This window comes from Pygoscelis adeliae, unplaced genomic scaffold, assembly GCF_000699105.1.
Source record: "Pygoscelis adeliae isolate BGI_AS28 unplaced genomic scaffold, ASM69910v1 Scaffold31, whole genome shotgun sequence".
NCBI lineage: Eukaryota > Metazoa > Chordata > Aves > Sphenisciformes > Spheniscidae > Pygoscelis > Pygoscelis adeliae.
In genome coordinates, this window is record NW_008824233.1 from 8274391 (window position 1) to 8294470 (window position 20080).

Here is a 20080-nt window from a genome sequence, read left to right on the forward strand (position 1 = left end):
TATTTGCTGGGTTATTGGGGGAAAATAATCTCATTACTCAAATATTCCAGTTTAACATGATGCTTACTGTAAAGATGTTAGGTGACAGACTGGAATAATGCCAACAGATGGGCTACTCCTGAAGCAAAACATGCCAGGTCTGTAACTCTTACTATGAGTTTTTATTAGTTCTTGCATTGGTGATCATGACGAACTGGTGCTGTTATCAAGGTAATCTTTGATAGAACTCTAGTAAAAAAGTACTACAGAAAAATCTTCTTTTCCTCCTTCCTTTATTCCTTCCCCTTTTCCCAAAATTTCTGATTATCTGTTAACGTTCTTGAATTGTTTTTTCCATGACCAGTCATCTTTTCTATTTTAGATCTTCCTACTTTCTTCTGCAGCCACACCGCCGTAGATTCATTGCACAGTTTTTGTTATATTTGAGTGGATGGGATCATCTTTCATACTAAAATTACAGTTTCCAACACTTATAAGAAGGCAATAATAAAATGACAGAGAAGGTCATATGGAGATCATGCCCTACAGTGTGTGTACTTTAAAATGTTATCAGGCAGTGCCCACGAAGGTGCTTGTACCACCCATGTTTGAAACCCTCTTCTGAAAAGTTAGCCAATACATTGCAGCTCAGTATTGAGTAGCAGTCTAGCAATGCCATTAGTCAGTGCATGCTGCTATCTGTATCAGTCTGACTTAGAAATGCAGTATATTTGAAACATCTGTCCCCTTCTTTAAATTGTTTGGTATGGTCTAAGTCGCACTAAATAAGTAATATTCTCTGTTTCGCAGAGCAGCCCTCCTGTTTTTATGTGAAACAACTAACAGTTCTCAGTAATTTTTAATACAGTCATACACAATGAGGTCTAAATTGCACCAAAACCATAAATTATTGTAGTGATCTTTTTTTTTCCCTGAAATTTTGCCACCTTCATCATTTCGGTAGGGGCTAACTCCCCCTCCCCGCGTTGCAGTGATCGCTTGGACGGGTGGGGTGCACCCGCTGTCACAGGGGGACAGAACTGGGCAGCTCCTGCCGTGGCTCCTCCACGCAGCCCACCCCAGCAGTGGCAGAGCGCAGGTCGTAGTCGGCACCTTTCCGACCCCGCAGCCCCGGGCACGGCTCGGCTTCCGCCATAAGTTAGCATAACCACGAGCTGCTCTAATTTCTCTTGGCAGAAAGAGCTCCCTGGAGGCACTCCTCTGTTTCCGAATACGTTGTGCTAGTCGGAGACACTGCTTAAGATACTCTCTGTCTCTGTGTCAAGGACAGGGAATACGTTGCATAAAGCACTTTGCTCGGAGGCCTGTTAAAGGCACCTTTATGTCTTTAATGGACTACAGTAGTGCGTGAGGGATTAATCAGAGGGCAGGAATAATCCCCCCTCCTTGTTTCAAGAAATATTAGTATCTCACAGACCACATTTTCATTTTCTTACAGCACTTCACAAGCCAAGTGAATGCTTCAGGACAAGTCGCTTATTACTCAGGGACAGTAAAGGATAGGAGCTTCACTGAGGCAATATATTTACTTCTAGGAAGACTACCTTCTGTCAATTCTCATTTTCTCCTTGTTTCTGAGCTTCCCTAGGAGCAATTCTGGCAAGCTCTGAAGGGAATCGCCACAGGAGGTCACTGTGACAGGACTCCCTAAGAAGGTCTCAGAGGGCCTCCGATAGGAGATAGGGGGACATTTTTTAGTTTCTCTGATAGCTTCTACAAAACAACAAAATATTCTTCACACACACACCCCCAATAATAACCCACATACTTGTGTGAGATGGTATAGTTTTTCCATACTTGAAACATAATTAGAGATGATACAGTAAGGGGTTCACAGCATGGATTATCTCCATGGCAATATATCATATACTTTGGAAACTACTTGGTCTAGATGAAGTATGTTAACCCTTTGTTTGTTTTCTAACTAGATGCAAAAAAAAAATGTCTGAATTACTCTAATCAGCTAATTTGGTACTGTTACTCTTTTTTTCTTTTTCTTTTTTTAATATCCCCCTTTTCTGTATCCTCCCTGTATGTTTCCTACTCTGTTAAGCTGGCATAATTAATTTTCACCCCACCGTGTATTACTTTCTTGCCATCAACTACAGGTGAGATGGCAGTTATCCAGCCTCTATATGAGACAAAAGAAGCACTCTTACACTTTCCTATTAAGTACCAAATACCTTAGAGGTGTAGAAGGTGGAGGCTCTGAGCACATCTCTTTCCCCTTGGGCTATCTTTCAGCGACTTTTGTGCTGTTCTAGTTGGCCCTGGCCTGCTAATACCTGGTTAGAAACCAAGAGGATAAATGAGCTCATGATGGGTAAATATTTACCATTGCAATTCCATGTTCTTTATATTATTTGTTTTGTAACACTGTTGCCAGTGTTGGTTTCCAAAAAAATCCACAGCAAAGTGTGTCACCTATTACATTTCCACTTCAAGGAAAGGGCAAAGAGCCCTTTCTTAAGGCACAGGTTCATCATCAAAGTAATGCACAAAAAAATGAAAGAAAACACAGAAGAGAATGACAGAAATGTTGGTCAAAATGTTGGTCACCTTGTGGAGCATTCCTCTCAAACCAGGACTGTCACCAACCCGAGATCAGGCCAGCCAGGGCTTTGTCTGCTGGAGTCTGGAGAACAAGGATGGCGTTTGCACTGCCTCTCTGGGTAACCCCTTCCAGCTCTGGCCTCCCCTCCCATCGAGGAACTCTTTCCTCCAGGATGTTGTATTATCCACCAATACTAAGAAGAGCTGGGCTGTGTTATGTTTGTAAGTGCCCTCCAAGTAGCCGCAGGCTGCGTAGCCACCTACTCCCTGAACTAAACAAATCCAGCTTCCTCAGTCTCTCCTCACAAGTCATATGCTGTAGGGCCATTATTGGTAGACTACCACCTTGGTAGTCTTCTGCTGGATTTTCTCCAAATTCTCAACATCGCTCTTGAACTGGGGAGTCCAAAAACCGGTCATGGTATTTCAGGTGAGTCTCAACGAGTGCTGAGTTAGATGGGTATAATAATTTATCTTGTTCTGCTGGCTGTTCTCATAACGTGCACGTGTAGTTTGCCTTGTTGCTATGAGAGCACGCTCTTTAGCTCATTTTCAACGAGGCATCCACAGTAACCGCCGGACCTTTTCCAGCGTAGCTGGTACTCTGCAGGTTGGCTTCCAGCCTGTACTGACACCCAAGGTTATTCTGCCCTAGGTGCAGAACTTTTTGCTTTTCCTTATTGAACTTGAGTTGGCCCGATTCTGAAGCTTTTTAAGGTCCTTCTGGACTGACTGGGTAAATCTCCACACTCAGAGATTGAATCTCTGAAACGTGTTAAAAATTCAGACTTAGCCAATTTAACCACATTGAATTAAGTTTACTACAAGAGCGATTCTCTTCCTTGTTATTAGAGACACATCACGCAGTTAACTTCTTTCCCCTTGCTATAAAACCTTTTGAACAGGAGCGTTCCGCTGAAATAGGAGATCTGTGCCTGATCTTGACCTATGTGCTCTAACTTGCATTATCATCTATCCTGTAAACTCCCTAAGGCCTGCGTTTTATCTTCCTCATTTGTTGTACTACAGTCAATCCAGATCAGACTAAGCCAAAAAGTTTCACCTAGTCCAGTTCAAAACAGGCGTTCTGGATTCTGGCTGGCCCATTTCAAGTATTACTAGTCTTGTAGGTATAGTTAGTTCACAGGCTAATTTATTTCAGAATCATCTTAAGCATCAGCAATTTTTAAAAGGCTACGGTACTAAATTCTGCCAGGACCCAATGCAGCAGATTCTGCTAGTAACTATTGCATTTTATTTCATTAATCAACATAAAGCTATTCCTCATTTTCAAATGCGAAAAATAAGAACAGTATTAATATCAGTATTTTTTTATTATTTTTATTGACTTAAAAGGTCTATTTCTCGTCTTACTTCACCACTGAATCATTTCAAAATCACTGAAGGCAAAGGTGTTACACTAGTATAAAATCAATAAGAAGGGAGTTAAAAGGGCCATACTTTCCACATGCAGAGAATGAGAAATGAAAGAGAGGTTTATAATATCATAAACCTTGGAACTGTGTCTGGTAATTATCCCCGATATGGCCTGCCAGGGAAATGACCACCATCTGCTGCTGCCTGCCAGTGCCCGCCAGTGCCCTGAAAATATAATCAGGCTGCTAGTAGTCGCTGGAACTAGCGGTAAACTAATCCTCTCAATTTCAGCTCTTAAGATTACATGTAATTGTGTGTAAGATGCAGGCTCAGTCCACACGGATTTTTCAGGCTCTGAAGTTGTGAAGATTGAAGTTGTAGTAGAAATCATTTGTCCTAAACTTGCTGTTCAGCTTCCCCCTCTGTATTTGTATTTTGTTGCTGCTTTTGTTTTTAAATTGCTGGAGAAAATGGCTACCTGCAGAGGTTTCGGTGTGTTCTCTCTGGTTCATGCATTTAGAAGCGGGACTTTTTGTCATAGAGGAGCTTTGAGCTAAAGTTAATCTTTTTCTTTATGAAACTGAGAGAAGACTGCTTTTAAAATAAAGAAAATGTTTCAAGGTTCTGAGGGAGTTTCAGTAATATACACACAACTCTACAAGGAATATACAGAAACTAGTCCATGGTAAGACAGTGTGATAAAGAAGTCTGCTGAAATGAAAGTACTTACAGTAGGAAGAAATGGCACAGAAAAGTTAGATTACAAGAAGGAGGGGGTGAAATAGAAAAGGAGAGAATTTGTAAAGAATACAGGGGAACCCTAATTCTAGTTTGGCTGTTCCTACGTGCTTCCGACTTTCAATGCAATAATAAAAGGATACCTTCACAGAAGATTTTCTTAGTAAAATAAGAAGAACGATAACAGAAAAAAATACTGTGCAAGTTCCTAATACTTCAAAGTACAGCAAAGAAGTACTAACATAGTCAACCAATAGCTTCTAAAACTAAAGAATACAGAATTTAGGAAAAAAATGGGGATACAAATAAGGCAGAAAGGAGAGAAGCTGCAGAGGGATTCTGTTTTGTTTGCTGTCCCTCCCCCATTTCAGATGGATTAAAGAATTATTAAAAATTAAAATGCGAAATCACTCTCAGACAAACCAAGTGAGAATGGCTTCAGCTGAACTGGGTAATATCTGGATCCCAGGGGACCCAATTCTTCTTCATCTGTTTTTGGCTATGATATAAAGGGTCTCTCTGAATTGTTTGGAGTGGCCTGCAGCAGTAATAATGTATTCCTTAGAGCTGCGCCGCTCATTGACAGAATGCAGGACAAGAGAGGCAAAAACCACTGGAGAGGCTTTTTTTCACTGTGAAATGAAGCACTTTGGCTTCTGTGAATGAAAACAAGACTATGGTGGCATTAGATACAAATTAAGGATGAAAATAGGCTCTGCCATAAGAGGTATTTCCCAAGAGACTGCCATCTTAATTTTTGGTCAGTGTTTGGAGGCAAAAAGGGTGTAGGGCTCAAGCTGAACTCGACTAAATCAAGGAATGTGTTTGCAAAATTAGGGTTGTGAATATTTTAGAAAGATGTTGTACAGTTTTGTTCATTTAATTATGAAAGTATCATTAGGGATTCAGGTGGAAAATGTTACATTGATAGACAGTAGTGTTACAAGGAAAAATAAATCCACTGGCCTTTCAAGCATTAATGGGCACCGAACACATAATTTCCACTCCATGACACAGAAACCCCTGTTCCATACATAAATAGGGAGGAAAATAAGGGTTTATGTATCATGCTAAAACAACCCAGTAGTCTATATTAGAGACTCCCATGCGTAAGCTTCTGAGAGTGAAAGAGTGGAAACTCCTCTAACTCCCTTGCCTACCTCCCCGGCTCGGTGGCTGTTAGTCACGCTGCCTTTTGCAAATGCTCCGGCGCCCGGTGTGGAAAATGCAGCCGGTCCTAGGGAAGGAAAGAAGGCACAGCGGTTGCCTCTAGCAGCGGGAGGCAGAGGGCACAGCAGAAGGTACTCTCATTGGTATTGGTCTTCTGAGACAGCTGCTGCAGCTCTTAGCTGCTTTTTTTTCCCCCCCTCCATCTTAACTTTCAAGTCCGTGCTTTCCTTCTAATTATAAAATAATAAAGGAAACTCACAGTGGTTCTGCGCAATCATCTCGAGGTTTTAGTCCCAATTCTCAACTCGCAATATTTTTATTTCAGCTTAATTTCCTTCTCTCCAGTGATATTACTCCCCAGTTACATTGAAACATGACTTTCTGAACTATCTTTATGGAAAACTTATAGATGCAAATTCAGCTAAATGTATATTAAGCAATTTATTGCAAGTGCTGCAGTACATACCAGGAGGAAGATGGAGCCTAACGTGGAAAAAAGACAGATCGTTGTAACATAATTCTGTTTCTACCTTTGCCCATAGTGAGTGAAAGATGGCATGCTGCATAACTGTGAAGACAAAGGTACAGTATAACACATTTATCCGTATACCACTCAAGTGAAACAACCTTGAGAAAGATAAGGGTCCTAACCTCACAAGGTATATAAATGATAAATGTGCTATAATATTTCCTATCTCTCTGTATTTTTTCTTCTTTGATAACGCTGTTATCTCAAGATCTCTGACACAATATTAGAGAATACATTTTATTGTTATATAAGTTGGTGTGCTATCTTTATAAAAAAATATGTTCAGCATATCAATATGTTAAACGAAAATGCTAACATTCTCTTAGCATGCCTACAAAATTAATAGCGTCTTTACAATGCTATTTGATATGCTGAAGCCTAATGATATTTCTTGTTCAGAGTCTGTAGCCATTCAACTTGAAAACAAATAATTAAAATAAATTATACCCTTAGCGTCTACAAACTAAGGAGGCGAACAAAAATAGCTGCGCAGGAGGGAGGTTAACACAGGGATATCTGTTGACAGCCTTATGAAGACCTCAAAGGGATTCATACGTTCGCCTACCTGCAGTGATGTGTGTGAGGAATCCCATGTCAGACTGTTAGGTTTAGCAAACAGGATTTCCAGTAATAGATTTTCAGAAAAATGTGGTTACCCAGGGGTATCGTGTGCTTCCCAATTACCTGAACATTCAGAGAGACTTCGGCCTTTTTCTTCTCTGCTCACGTATACATGTGTGTATATGCATATAACTGTTGGGTTTGCTTGTTTTCTGTGTTTCTCTGCTTATGTGGTGTTGCGCTCGCTGTAGTGAGAGAAATTTCGTGGCCTTTAACACAGCTGGCAGTCGCTTCGTGTAGGTACCAGCACGGATGCACGCCAGTTTTTCTGATGGTGATGAGTGACTCTCACAGCGTTGTCATTTCACCTCACAGCTCCTTTTAGTTTTTTTCCTCTGTTATTTTTTTCAATGCTCAGTGGAAAGTTCCCGTGTTCTGGAAACTTTAGGTCCCGAATATTATTAATGCTGAAGGGTCTGAGATGCAGGCCCCTCTGCCGTGCTGAATAGCTAATGACCATGAAGTGTCTACTGCAAGGAAATCATCATTAACAACCCAAAACTCTCAGCTTGGGGCAGGGCATCCTCTTTAGTCTTTTCCGTGTGTTCCGATATCTGTTTATTGGTGCTCATCGTTTCAGAGGAAGGAGCCAACTGAGGTGATATATGAGTAGGAACAAGGAGAGAATTTTAATAAGGAAAGCAGCATGGGCCAAGTGGACTTCTCTGTACTTTAATATGCCTTGTGGTCTTGTTGTCTCCAAACACGTCCGTCTATAAATAGCTTCGTTTTCACCAATCTGCTACACTTGCAGAAGAGAAAAGAGGCATTGGGCAGGGCTACACTGTCTTGCTGGGCAAGAACAACCCACGTCAGCCCCCTCGGTGAGTGAGCTGCTGAGACTGGTCTTCAGGGCACATCCAGATCACAACTGTCCTGCCCACGCAGCACCTCATTTGGGGTGTTTGTAGGCACGACACGTGCCCCAAAGGGCTTATGTCACCCCCCAAAAGGCTTGACCCATTTGCAGCTATGTGTATAGCCTAAAAATCAGTCTTTGACAACTGACATATAGATGGACTTACATGACTTATCTCCAACTGAAAGGGGGAAAACTGGAGGGACCAGGACAAACAGGTTTGCAGTGGTCTGCAAAGGAGGTCCTGTTCCGCTCCCCACCCCCCCCTGCCCAGGATGTCAGTAGCTGTACCAGAGCAAGCAGCCGAGCCTGTTCTCAGACTTTCATTACCTGAATGCCTGAACAGAAGATGATGTCCCACACAATGATGTCCCAAACAACGACTGGAATCCAGCCTAATTCGAGATCTGAAACTTAATTTGCTGTTGGCCTATAATCTTTAGATGGTCTAGGCTTCTCTGAATAAGGCTGGTAACAAGATGTCTCTTTTTCTACCCTGTTCTTCTTCTGTCCCAGCTGCTTTCTCAGGAGACCCTAGTCCATAAACAAAAAGCAGAATAAGAGAAAGCCAGAGGGAAATGAAGGAAAGTTTTCACAGAAAAAAAAAAAATTAATTCAGATTCAAAAGATGAGAAAAGTTCTGGCTGACTTTTGATTCTTTAAAAATCACTTACTTTCCCTAAACTAATGTCTGGAAATGATTTTTTTGCATTTAAAAAGGAGGTGGTATTTTAGATTTAGTTCTCCTTAGAGAGAACTATTGTTAGCTTGAACTTTATCAGACTTTTTTTTTTTTTTAATGTAAGTTTCATAATTTTGTGCATATCTATGAACAGTGTCACACTTAGCAGCTATATCTGTCTGCCTCTTTGGATTTGAAACAGAGTAAGAATACTTCGGTGATTCAGTTACAAGACCGGAAGTCGGAAGATTTGGGGACAGATTTAAGACTTGTCTGAATTCATCTTAGCTATCTATGGCTTCAGAGTAAGTAACCTAATTTACATCAGCTCAAGACCTGCGCTTTACAACCTCTCCCCATTTATTTCCGACTCTGACAAAAAAAATACTTATGTAAGAAGCCTAGCAAATTGACAACCCCTGTACCCCACTTTTCTCTTTTGTAAAATAGGATGACGATGATGATAATTACATGTGTTACTTGGATAGTGATAGCGAACAATGGAATTTGAGATTTTCAGAATGAAACATTTTGGAAATAAGAAACTGTATGGGAATGATATCTAGGAATACCTTACAAAGAAATGGCATACAGAAGCAGTTTGATTTTAGAAGCCAAGCCTGTTTTGTCCATGTTTTCAACCAATCTAGATCATGACTCTTTGAGGGTGGATACCTTCCCCTCCTCACTCTGGTTTCTGTACAGCTCCAGACACACTCATAATAAACTTAACTAAAAATGCTGAGTTACTGATGACACAAGAATATGCCTAAAGCACAGTTACTGCATTCCTTGCCTTTGCCATTTCTTGGCCTATGCATGTCTTTGTAGAAATCAAAGGTTATTTCAGTCCTTGAAAATGGTGTTGCTGTTATTTCATTATGCTGAGGTTTTCATGCAGTGCAGTAGCTAAAAGAGGTGAGAGAGCTGTCCATTTTGGAAAGGAAAAGCTGAGACCATCCATTTAATGTCACTTAGGACCTATTACAGCAGAATAATTCGGTCATTTAGAATTTTAGATCAAAGTATAAATAGTCTAAAGCTGCACTGCATCCCAGAGGTGAGAAGATGGAGACTATTTGTAGTCATAATACCAGATGTTTAGCCATTGCTATAAATTCAACAACAAAACCTGAAAATAAAAAGCGAGCTGTTAATTGGGGATATTTGGAGTCATGTCACAGGTGAAAGACGATCTAAAATGCTGCTTCATAGCACAACGCAATAGTGAAATTAGCACATGTCTATTATCACTGCTTGCAACTCTGCAGGAAACTAATGGAAATAGCTTAATCTTTTCAAGCTCCTCTCTCTAACAGGAGAAATACAGGATTTCACCTGTGTTACTGAGGTTTCCTTCCTCTCTTATTCCTTGCCAAATTCTTACTGCACAGTAGTTTTTTATTATTTAATGCCTTGACTGTAGATTGAATAAATAACTGTAGAGATCAGGGACCCGATCATTCGTTTTGAAAGGCAGCTGTAGTGATCCGTTGTGGTAACAGTTAGAAAGGGAAAGGGTGTAGTCCTAAAATTCCCCCTCTTGAACCAGTTTCAGGGAGTTCTCTTTCCAAAGCAGTAAAAGCAAAGGCATTAATTATACATTTCCATTATGACAGAGCCAACATCAGCAGTGACTAAAACATAATTTGTTTAGGTGGCAATGCAGACTGTTCTCTGATCAAGTTTTGTTTCCCACAGGGAGGCATCAGTCTTAAATTACACAGCAAGCAGGCAAGAGAAAGGAAGCAAACAATAAAACACTTCCCAGAGGAAGAAAAGAGGAAAATTTGTCTCTCAATGTCCTATTAAATAAATAAATCTACATTTTTTGTCACTTAAAAAATCAGCAATGGGGTCCAGCTTTAATTAAAGGAGGTATGTTTTCTGTGGGGCTTCATGGGATCATATTTTAGATTTCCAGTGATAAGTTGCTTTTAATGCAAAGGAACTTTCCCACTGGAAGGAAAGAAAGGGTGATAGAAAGAAAAATCCCCGAGAAGTGCTGACAAGATGAAAACATGGGACATCTTACTTGTCCTGCTGTAATCCATAAAGATAGAGTGATTTGGGTTTTCTTTAGTAAGGTATGCACAAAACCAGGACCGGTCTCTGTCAGCATATTTAATTGTACAGGAACACTGATATCTATATATTTACATACAATTAAAGTTGGACATGCATCTTTCTGAGGAAATATATGTATGTTTTAAGCTAGAATTCAGTTTAATGCTATTAAGCATGGGCCTAATTTTACTTTATCTTCAACTTCAGGGGATCTATTATTTTGCGTAAATCTATGAACGTATTTTAGCACCTTACTGAATCAAAGACCCCAAAGGAATGCTTTTGTTATTTGCTTTTAATTTTTTGGCTGCTATAAAGAACCGTTGGTTGTGATTTTCTATTGTAATTTGACTTTTAATATCACATCCCCTGACTGCTTCAGCCTCTCTGTATTTGATGTGCATAAAGCAAAAGCAAATATAAGCTGATTTCTTACCATCTCAAACACTTTCAGGAGAAACAATAAAAACTAGGATGAGCTACGTGCCATTTAACAGGAGTATCTTCCTGTGCAACACACCATTCCCCCTCCAGTGGCGTTTGCTGGCAATTTCAGATGACCGGTCAGACAAATCCAAAAACGCACATAATTTACCCCATGCGCAGCAAATACTCCTTCGGAACCGCTATTGTGCAAAATTAGATTCTCTCTAATACAAGTAAAAACACCTGTATGTCATGAAAATGATTATAGAGAATGTTGTGTGAGCTTAGCACATTTGATTTAATTGAAGTAGTTAATATTTCCTGTATTTAAAAAAATAAGAAAAGATGCTTCTGACTGCTCAAACTTTCCAAAGCGATTAGAAACTAGAGAGAGTCACTGCCAATTATTACTTTGAAAGGGAATGAAAGCAGCATTGTCTCCTTATTGCAGGCTTAAACTAGTGTGGTTTATTTTATAATTGAAACATTAGCCATGCATTAATTATAAAATTAACTATACTATACTAGTTATTTGGAACCTTAAAATACAGTGGTCTAAGAGCATATATCTCGATCCATGTCATTCATAAATGGCCAAGTTGCATTGCTGATGCCCCAAAAGGAATGATGGAAACACAGATGAAATGCTATATAAAGCCACAAAAAATGCTACGAAAGTGGTCTGGGAACAAATTATCTCAGTCTTTTACATGTGCTCTCAGTTTCATTGCTCGTAATAGAAATAAGGAGCAAAGGATTAATATGAAGACTGGCTGACCTGGTGTCCCAAGATTACATCACCCCAAGGCAGAATTTCATGCTCATTACTGAAGTGGCAAAGGCTGCAAATCCCACCGGTACATTATTAGAGTATGTAATGTGGGGGGAGGGTGTCCAGGTTACACTATACGTGGACACTCCCTTCTGGCTATTCAAGAGGTAGAAACTCTAAAATAGGTCGACCGCTTAGAATATAGTCTGCATCCCCTATACTTACCTCTGAAGCATTCCATTAAATTATAACTGGATTTGCCTGTCTGTATTGGCACATCTACAGCTCCTAGTGCTGGCGAGCTTTGTGCAAGCAGGCAGATGAACTGCCTGTCTGCCACCAGTAATTTTCTCCTGAACAGTTCAGGTCAGCTAAGACGAAACTCGGGTGTCTCGCAGGCACGCCATTTCACTCTTCCTGCGGTGGAGGATGACTGCAGGAGTGAGGCAGTTCTGCACTGCTGATATGCGTTTGCTTGTCTTTAATCAACATGGTCAGACAACAAGAGAGATTGTATGAAACTGTGGCAAAGAAGTAAAAGATGTGACTCAGAACGAAATGTGAGGAAGATGTTCAGCCAAAAACATGCTCAAAGGATCCAACTTTTAATAGGCAGGATTAATTTCAGTTGGTCTGGTTACGCTCCTGAAATGCAGAACTGCACAGAGACCAGTGAAGTTAGAACCACAAGGTCCAGTCCATCAGATCAAGAGGGAGACTTTACAGTCATGCCTGACCAATCCAACCCATCCGTGACAGCCTTTTGCGAAGGCAGAAGATCAAATGAGTAGATGTTGGAAAGGTCTGCTGATAAGTTTTCATCTACAGTGGCTCTCTCCAAGGGCCTAGTGAATTCACAGGGAAGAAGATAAGACCACAGGAAGAGAACAGCTCTTCGTTCCTGGCTTTTTGCTGCACCTGCTGTAAATGAGGTGGTGGGAAGAGGAAACACTTCACTGTCCTGGCAGTGCCCAAGGGCAGGAATTCTGCCCATTCCTGGGAAGACTGTCTTGTCTCCTACCCTGAACATGCCAGTTCATTAAAAGAAGAGCTTTTCCTATCTAACGTGTACAGTTAAACTTTCCTAGGTGGTCCAATCTTTCACTTCCACTCTTGTTAAAACAGAAAATAAAATCTATGAGTGGAATAAGGCTGAACAATTGGTCCCTACATTGGTCATAGCAACAATGTTGTATCATGGAGCAATGGATATCATGTTTTACATCCAGGTCGCCATAGCTAATCTTTTCACTTACTGAAAAGCACCTTTTTTTGTCTCTTCACCACCACCTTTTCAGTGGACCAGATAATAAGACAGAGTTGCCCTGATTCATGTTAGTGATTTTACTTCAATGACAGGAAAAGATTAAATGACTGGATGGAGGTTTGTAGGTTTATGTGTACACTGGTATGTATATGCAATCTCATCTGTTGAAAATGGATAATAATATGACAATGAAGTACGTAAATGGGACAAATAAAATGAGCAATGCTAATTAGATCTGAAGAAGAATAATCCTGGCCCTGCTGAAGACTATCAGAAAAACTCCCACTGACTTGGTAAGGGCAGGATTTCAACCAAAATGTCAACACTGAACTATAATGGAATTACAGACTGGGAAATCTTGTTCTGTAATTTACTCTTAAACAAATTGTGAAGAATATTCAAAAATCAAAGCCCTGGATGGAAGTACCTCAAAACATGCTGAAAATTCAGATCAGAAATTAAATGTAGAAATTCAGGACCAACCCTATATATCTATACTTAAGTACCATCTTCAGTCCTTTATAAAATGTTTGAGTTCCTAGAAAATTTCTGTTGAGAAACCATTCCAAACTGCATGACAGTTAAGCTTGGTGACCGAATGGTCTCGCTCTGATTGCCTCTTGATTCGGTTGGGGTAGAAGATTGCAGTGCTGTGGGAGGCAAGAAACTGTTCAAAACAGGAGAGCAGGTGGAAGCGCGAGTGCAAAACCACAATTGCAGTGATAGAAGCCAGCCTGCTGGAGCAGCTACAAAGTGAATTCCTGTGTCATTTGGATAGTTTTCTTTTTGTTTAGTTTATTTTAAAAAAAACCCTCTTATCCTGCTTTTCTGTAGGCATAATTCTTCATAGGTCTTGTTATGTTTTGATGGTTTAGAGCCAAACAAAACAGAACCAGGCAACTTGAAGAAGTATGTTCAGTTTTTTGATGCTGGAAGCTGTGAAATTAATTGGGTTTTGAAATGTTTTCTGTATTTTCAGGTTTTCTTTGTGGGAAGTGAATATTCCTAGGGAGAGTTTTGCATCTTTGGTTTTGTTTTCCCTCAAAAACCAGTTATTTAATAATAATAGTAATAATATTTTATGTGACATTTTACATTCTGTTTGAAAAGCCATCTTTTATTTAACAGTGTTTTGACAATGTTTTTAAGATAATTTTCTTAAAGTCATTGTCATTTATTCACACTTAAAATATCATGCAGGCTTCATGAACAGGGACGCTAAGAAGACCTTTGAAAGTTCAAAAATGCATTTTCTGCAACAGCAGCTGTAATAGAGTTGCACTTGGGGAACATTTTTCCTCTGATGCCTTGTGTTTATACAGCTTTTATGACCTTAAGGAAAGATCTCAAGCTGATCCGTAGTTGTAAGATTATTTTCCTCCTCAATAAATATGGCACATAAGACTGACTACCCTGATTTCCTGATCACTGAAAACCTCTTCAGTTTCTTCATGTTGCAGATGAAAGCTGGGTGGCAGGAAGAGCTTTCCCCCTGTGTAAATGTTCTAGTTTTCATCTGTAGACATCAGGGCTTCCTGGAAGATGCCAGACTGAAATGGTTTGGATGTGAAAAGTGCCATTTGGTTATTATCCAGACATAGCGAGCCATTATCTAAATTGTTCTTTTTTGGGGGTACAATGAATGCTGGAATCTTAGTAATTTCCTTTCCAAGCCCATTGAAGTGGACTAAGTTTTGGACTAAATACTGTTGTGAGCAGATTGGAGATCCAGATAAAAGGAATTAAGAAGAGAGGTTGCTCTGGCTGTTCATCTCAGTAATGTGTGTGTTTTAAATTTGGAAGTCTGCTGCTCCAGATTGGCTGCTTGTTTCCCAGGCACAGTCATTCTTAAGTCCCCTTTTAACTTGCTCTCCTCAGCAGGATTTCTTCTGCTTGCTAATTGCCAGCAGTGAAACATCTACAGAGGCAAACTGATGAGGAAGAAAAGGTTTCCAAACCAAAGTGGCTAAAAGAATTTCAGCCATGGGGGGGCAAAAAGAAAGGCAAAAAGCTTTTGGTATTCTATTTTCTTTGTCTTTTTTTTCTTACAATAAGGAAAAGATCTTTTCCTACTAATTCTATTGACAATGATTTGGCATCTCGGGAAGTATTTCTGCAGTCTCATAGCCCCAGCTCCATAAATAGGCAAGAGATCAATAGTTGAAAATAAACATTCTAAATACAACTTCTAGATTCATGTTAAAGATTATGTATTTGCTATTTTTTTCAGCTCTGAATCACAGTATAGCTTGAGCAGAATGGCATACAGTCCCCATCGGTGTGGATCAGCAAGGACATATGTTTTATAGCTTCAAGTAAGTGCATTTTTTTTTCCCTCCTGATCATGCTAAATAGCAGATATCTGTAATATAGAGAGATCTTAAAAAGTAATTGTACGTAGGAAATAATCTGCTGGGATAATTTCTAACAGTTTCTGCAGTTACCTGTTCTTGGCCCAGTAGTAGCCAATATCTATCTATATTAACTGAAGTCATAGGCCAAATTGGTATTGTTCTAAATGAAAACAGCATTTGGCTGCACTGCGCTGGCAGGCTTACTCTGGGCCACAGCATTAAAACAAAGTACTAAATTTTACAGAGAACTGTAGTTTCGCAGAGGTAAACTGATGACACAGGTAGTTTTTACAGAATTGTCTAGGTCATGAAATTTTCCATATTTCCAATGTGTTGTTATATGTATATGGATCAATATTTCTCTCAAAACAAAAATATAAGCCACGCTTACTGAGGAGACTTGTAGCATCACAGTTTTAAACCAGTCTCCTTATTTAAAATTGTAAGATAGGATTCCTGGATGGAAACTCAGGATAATATGGAGTAAAAGTAGGTATTTACTATTCTACTGTATGTAACATTCATGAGAGCATTATCAATTGTTGGGTCAAGTTTCATTGTATTTTTAAAATGAGTTCAAGAAAGAACTGCAGGAGTGATTTGGAGTTCAAAATATCTGCTTTTCAGCAGAAAAGTAAAGAAATACTAGGAAGCACACTCTTCTAGTACCCACTCAAGAAGAAAGTTTTTGATGATTTTTCAATTAGCATGCTAACTCACAAGAAATTCTAGGGACAGAAAGTTGAATCTAGTTTCAGATGAAAAATAAGATGTTTATAACATAGAATGTAGTTAATTACTGAAACAACTCTATCAGGGATAGTCTGAGGTCAGTTGAGTTCTTCAAATGAACTTTTGGGGACGTGTCTTAGCTAAACTAGAAATGCTAGATTCTTTGTAAGGTTCACAGGAAGTAAGTTTCTAACATTCAGAGCTTTCTGTGCTTTTCTCAGCAAAGTTGCAAAGCTTTTTCCATACATTGTCTCTATTCTAATCGCAAACATTTTTCCGTGACTGTGTAACACAGGATGGTTGCTTCCTTTTCTGCGAGACGGATAAGCTGAGTTGCTTTAACTCTTGCACTAGAATGAGAAGGGGGTCTGGATTATTTTTTTTTTTTCCTTTGCTGGATTCCTTTTGTTTTTCCACGCTCATTTTGAACTCCTTGTATCGTTCAAAACAAGACACAGATGCTAGGTGTTTAATAGAGATCTTATTAGGACTGTGTGTACATTCTTCAGTGATAAATTCTTCTTTTTTGTATACCCAAAGACTTCATTAGACCTTTAGCAATGGCAAGCTTATATACCAATGCGCTTGTAGTTGATGACTCTTAAATCCTGTTTTCTCAGAAAGGGTCTTTTGTCATAGCTTGAATATTTTCTTCACATACATCTTGCACTGATTTTTTTCTGTATTAAAACTTACTTATTGGCATCCAGGCAATCTGATCATTCTTTAATGGTTCTTTTAATTGCTTATTATTCTCAAAAACTTCTGTAGATGTGGCAGAGTCGCTGGTAATTATATTGTAATCCGAGTTACTGATGAAAATACAGAAGAGCATTTGTCAAAATATGGACCTCATAAGGGTCTGTTGATGGTTCTCTATCAGGAATTTTCAGTTTGGTTTAGCTTGAAATCCATTTTATTGCATGATCTGTTCGTTCCATTTACAAGTTTCCTTTAGTTAAGTAAAATGACCTGGAAAGTGGGAAATAACAGAGGTGGTTTTATCAATCAAACCTGCAATCTTCAAAAAAACTGCCAAAAAACAACAAAAAAAACCCCCCAACTCTGCTAGAAAAGATTTGAGCTCAAAGAACTGTGTGAAAAGCCTTTAATTATCTTTATGAAGTTTACTTCTCTCAGAGTCTTAAATAGATAGTCCCATTAAATAGTCTTATTCAAGATTCATCAGGACCATCACTTACAGGTTCCCTGGGGCAATTATCTTATCCCATTCTTTTTGGGTACCAAAAGGGATGGATATTATCGCCACTCACTGCAGGATCACATTGGAAGGTGAACATCTCAGAAATAGCTCAAGCCATAGAATATTTCTACCCTCACTGAGACTGAAACGCTCTCCTGGCCAGGACAATCCCCTGAAAGGAAGCTGAAGAGCCTGGTGATCGCCTGACACATGCCTTGTGATGGAAGCGGCTATGCTAAAGAACATTTCCTAGAGAATCAGCGATTCCTGTCATCTGTCTGTGGTTCAGAAAGCAGAAGAAATCAGGAAGGTACCAATATCTGAGGGGAAAAAAAAAGAGGTTTAAACAGCCACTGTGCCCTAGGAGGTCACTCGGTGGACTTTTTCTCCAGAGGCCCCCAGAGCCTCACAGAGCTCAGGTCAAATGAAACACCAGGCGTGAGGGCACGAAGTGGCTTTGCTGAGCTACCTCCACTCCTTTAGGGAAATACGTGGCCTCTTAAAGGAGCTGTATGGGAAAAGCACTGGCTGCTCTCTCTGCACCCCCTACAACCTACACCAGCGCCAGCAGAGGTGAATGGGCGTGCAAGGAAATCATACCGTAACTTATTTTTCTCTGGGCCAAGAGGGAAAGTATGGAAGGGGGATGTAACCCATTCCCTAGGCTCTCCTGCTGTGACGGAGGCTGTTAATTTGCCAACTCACTCAAAATGCTGAGAGGAAACTCAGACTATCTCAACTAAGAAAAGGGGATGCTGGTAATTTCTCCAAGATCTCAGTGTGAGAATTCCAAATTTAATTTAAAATGCAACATACGTTCCGTCATCCAAACATACTAGATCTTTTTAATGCCAAGCAAGTTTTAATTCTTGTTCATATAGGTTTCCGAAGTGAAGACAAAGAAAAGCAATAGTAAGAGGTGAGAAGCATTCTTGCTATATGTTCAGAAATGAACTAGAAATAACACCCAACTAAGGGAATTATTTATAGAAAGCAGAATCTGAAGAGAAATGCCAAGAGATGTCAAAGCTGATTGAAACATGCAGCCTCGACAGCTCTGAAATTCATAGGCTGACTGTCTGCCAGAATTTGTGCACGATGCTTTATTTTCTTCAACCGCTAGGTTTGGCTATCAGTGTGGTATAAATGGGTGAAGGAAAACAAGAAACTAGGAAACGTTTGTTAGCTCTACTTCCCTCCCCCAGTCTTGCGTGATGTATACTATCAACCACTCTGATGCAGTTGAAATGATAGAACTAATGCGGCTCACTGAAATACCACTCTCTTCATTTAGTGCAAAAAAGCAGTTTAAGATAGATTTCAAAAAGATTAAATTAGACAAGCTTCCAATGCAAAATTGATTCCTGATTATGATGCTGAATAATGATTACGTTCTGATCATTTTAATGCTTCTCCCAACAAACAAAATTATACAGAGAAGAAGCACCAGGTGGGAATGATACACAACGAGCTCTATTCTCCTGTCAGGGCACATGCGTACTATGTCTTTGCACTGAAATCTTTGAAGTTACACTATTATAAAAAATGTATAATAAAAAGAGAATGAGATACAGTAGTTTTTTCATTATAGACATAGATTAATCATAGTTCTGTAACAGTGGCCACATAACATCAATGTAACTGAGGTATATTATATAAGCAAGCCTTGCAACACCACTGAAAATATAAATATTATTATACTGTATTATTAGGTTTTTACCTTATTATTCTCCTTTCACAAAAAGGCAAACTGCACTGTACAATAGTTAGCTGACCTATTTAAAGTTGCACAGTATCTTCAGAGGTACATCTGAAACTAGATCTCAGATCATCTAACCCTGATGTCTGCGTAAAGACCAATAAAATTACTTTCTTTTCTACAGAAAGAAAAATAAATAGGCTTTGAACAATGACATCTTACGTAGATCCATATAAAGGTTTTGTCAGATGTAACACTGTAGGGTTTCTCTCTTATTCAGGACCCATTATAATCCAAATCATCCCAGAGACGTATGTGAAAGCAAGATACATGCCTTGTTCTTGTCGTCCTGTAAACTTTAGAGGAAAACCATCTTAAATAAGAATAAAAATAGCCGTTATGATGATTGTACAGTTTTAATTTACATGTAAAGCTTTTATAGAGATACAGTAAAATAAGTACAGAAATATGTTAGGAAGCATTCATCTGACTTCATGACTATACATTTCAAACAGGTATTTTCAAAGAATATCAGTTATCTATTCATAACCACCTCTTAGAGTGGAAAAGTACATTCTTATAATAAAAGCAAATTTATGAGTAATACATTAAAATTGCAAAAGATACTTTTCTACTGATTTGGTGCAAACAAGATAAATTAAACACTTCAATACTTCAATAATCATCAGAAATACCTTTCCAGTTTCAAGAAGTAGATATGTAATCAATTTTATCTTTCTTTAATTATGTTTCATAGCATAACCTTCTGCTGACAGACTACTCAAGGCTTATGTCAACCAGAATAATAGGTTGCACATGTTATTGATTTAACTATCACTTCTAGGAACTGATCTTATGGTTTTATTAGACTGTTTTTAACAGTTCCTTTCGGACAAGCTAATTCTACAGATCTAAACAAATATAGATCATGTTCCCTTGAGATGTGCAATCGTTATACCTTCCTTTTAATCATCTATGATAATCAATTAAAATTACAGAGCATTCAAGCAGATGTTCTGATGCATTATGT